This window comes from Salmo salar, chromosome ssa11, assembly GCF_905237065.1.
Source record: "Salmo salar chromosome ssa11, Ssal_v3.1, whole genome shotgun sequence".
Classification (NCBI taxonomy): Eukaryota; Metazoa; Chordata; class Actinopteri; order Salmoniformes; family Salmonidae; genus Salmo; species Salmo salar.
The window spans coordinates 20,517,856-20,521,532 of NC_059452.1; positions in this window are offsets into that span (position 1 = coordinate 20,517,856).

The window sequence follows — 3,677 nt, forward strand, 5'->3', positions numbered from 1 at the left end:
TCTCTCTCTTTCCCTGAGCCTCCCATCAGACCTGTCGGGCCACATTTCACCCACTCTCTTGCTCTGCGCCTCCCACCTGGGTTGGGCTGTCACAGGGTGGGCCCTCACAATCATGGACAGGTAGAGCTCTATGGCACATTGGGGACGGACCATCCATCAACAGAAGCCTTGTTTACACCTTGCCCCAACCTGTAGGTTTCGTGATCTGATCAATATGATCAAATCACTATCTGATCAAGCTTTGTCGGGTCTACACATGGTTTTAAAATGTGTCTCTTATCCGTCCACTGTGTCCGCATTGTGACCAGATTTCCTGGGGTCTCCCTGTATGCAAAACACTCAAAGTACTGTCATATATTTAATTTCAGAATATGCCATTCTGTTCTTCAGAAGAAAAATGACGTTTCAAAATGTTGTTGAAGACCTGCCCTTAACAAATGAATAATTAATGATCTTTGTGATGGTGTTTTTTTTATGGATTTTACCACTTGAATTGTGGTGTTTTAGTGGTTTTTCGTTCGTACTTATTGTATGCAGTTACATGAAATTGTTTTATTTGAAATACATTTTCTTTCATTGAATGGTTTGTGGGTAATCATGTGTGAGTTGAATTACAGTAAGGTTGTATGGACAGGTATCTGTTTGCTTATATTCAGATTTCGATAGTGATTTAAGGCTTGGGGTGAAATGTGTTGATGATATGGCAGGCTGCTCATTTAAAATGTGATAGTTGATATTTGATCATTATAGGAGGAGGTTTTGACAAAGAGGGGTTGCTGATCCTTCCAGAGTTTGCATTGAATGTGAAAATATAGATAAATATACTACTGTATCTTCCTTGAGAAAAATGCATAAAGTAGTTGACACATTTCTCCATGTCACAATGGGGGATCACATTCCTGGCATTGGTATGGTCACAACTCCAAGTCCTCCCTCAGCAGCAACAGACACATAGAAACGAAACTAATGTTCAGGGTATTTTCTTTGGTCTCATAGTAAAACCAATTGTGTAACAGGTCATGTTGTACATAGGCAATGAGTGGAGGCATAGAAAAGTTCAACTGAAATATATCATATGTTTCAACAAAGATGCACCAATATGTAAAGTAAGTAAATTCTCTGAATAGTATGAGTGTTATTTCCACGCTTTTAGGTTAACCATTAACCACACAACAAACAAATGATTTTGTTTACTACTGAATCAGTCAGCCAGCCCCCTAGTATGGCCACCCGTTCATGCTATACTGATCACTTCTTAAAGAAACACAGTCATGTATCAAACTCAGATGCCATATTTCACTATCTCATGAGTACTATATGTCAGGTAAGTTGTGTTGATTGTGATCTTAGTGTCTTGCTTCTGGGAGGTACTTGATTCAACAGTGTTACTCTTGTTTCCACCTGGCTGGTCTTTCAAGAATGACTAGATTCATACTGGAGCCGATCTGATAGTCGAGCCCAGACCTCAGCAAGCCTCCAGGGAGAAACATTTCTTGCTCAGAATATTTAATTCTCTCATGACCTGGCATCCTCAGCATATCAAACTGCATACAATGACAACCACACGACCCTAAAGCTCCCAGACAACTCAGACACGGATGACAAGTTAATGTCCTTTCAATAACAAGGCAACATACAAAACATGTATGTATTCTATTGACTTTTCTAATTCAGTGTTTGATGTCGGAAGGCTGGCTGTAGGTTGCCTGTTCCTTTCTGATGCTTTCTGTTTGTTTTGTAAGAGAGAGGCAGTGAATTGGGCTCCTCCTATCAATCACTGGCTGCATTAGACCCTCAGACGACAGTCACTACACTTCTATGAGGATACTTACTGACGTGGTGAAGTGGCTGTTGTTGTTGTAACCAACAACAAAAGCTGTTGTCTGTTCTGCATCACAACAGCCGTGGAATTTTATAGACTTTTGTTTTGGCAACTACCTCACGGAAGAGCCAACCGTCACCCACTGACAGACAGTCTTATATCACAGATTGTCTGTCCCAATGATTCTGTCTGTTGTTGGAGTTCTCTGGAGTGAGCGCTTTCAAACTGGTTGTTTGACATTCGTAATGTTATCTGATCCCACTGGGAACACACTGGTCGAATCAACGCTGTTTACACTCATTTTAATTAAATGACGTTGAACCAACTTGGAATATATGTTGAAATGATGTCTGTGCCCAGTGGGATGTTACTGTAAACCTTGAGGCATGATCTTGTGTTGGAAGCATTTTTATTTTTTGAAGGGCTCAAAGTGTCCATCATATTGTTGAAAATATGTCTGAAACAAGCAGTCATTGTAGGTTTCAGAGTGACTCAGTGATGATGGACTGAAGGCGAGGAAGTTTTTACTATATTTCAGGTTCATCATATAGGGTAACACTGACTAACACAGCTAAAGAGAGATAGGGAAATTTGACTCCTGAAGAACTGAGGCATCTTTAAGATTTAGTCATCTTTGTAGTGAATGGTGGTTTTGGGGTGTGAATGGGGGCCAGTGGTGGTGGAAGGCAGCCACCCTCTCTCTCCCTCTGAGTCTATTAAGGCTCCTGACAGTCAGGCTGGGTGATTAAAGCCATCTGCCAGGGGCCACAGCCCCCTATTGAGATTCATTAGCTACCTCATCATTAACGCTCTCACCCATAGAGATCATACATCAATCAGCATGCCTGCCCATTAACACTGTCTACAATTCATCTTCTAGCAGTGTCAGTCTCTCAATATGTATTCTGTAAAATGTTCTTTCTCTCCCATCATGAATAAGTAGTTGAGGTTTGTTATGAAACTTCATCAGAGGTGTCATGCCCATAGGGGGCACAAGGGCACTTGCCCCCTCAGATTTGTCACCTTAAATAAAATATTTGTTTTTTTTGTTTTGTTGAATTAATTACTAAACTTAAGAGGGGGCACACTGACTGGACCAGGCAAGTGGTTCCTTCCAAGGTGCACCACAGAGAAAAGATATGCAAGGCAGGATGCTAGATACTCTATCAGGATTTCCCAAACTCGGTCCTGCTTTTAGCTGCCGGTGATGGGCAGGACTCGCAGGAGGTACAGTCAAAAGTTTGGACACACCTACTCATTCAAGGGTTTTTCTTTATTTTTACTATTTTCTACATTGTAGAATAATAGTGAAGACATCAAAACTATGAAATAACACATATGGAATCATGTAGTAACCAAAAAAGTGTTTTGTAGATATAAATAGATTTTAGATTCTTCAAAGTAGCCACCCTTTGCCTTGATGACAGCTTTGCACACGCTTGGCATTCTCGCAACCATCTTCCTGAGGAATGCTTTTCCAACAGTCTTGAAGGAGTTCCCACATATGCTGAGCACTTGTTGGTTGCTTTTCCTTCACTCTGCGGTCCAACTCATCCCAAACCATCTCAATTGGGTTGAGGTCAGGTGATTGTGGAAGCCAGGTCATCTGATGCAGCACTCCATCACTCTTCTTGGTCAAATAGCCCATACACATCCTGGAGGTGTGTTTTGGGTCATTGTCCTCTTGAAAAACAAATTATAGTCCCACAAAGTGCAAACCAGATGGGATGGCGTGTCGCTGCAGAGTGCTGTGGTAGCCATGCTGGTTAAGTGTGCCTTGAATTTTAAATAAATCACAGACAGTGTCACCACCAAAGCGCCATCACACCTTCTCCTCCATGCCTCAGAAATTGCA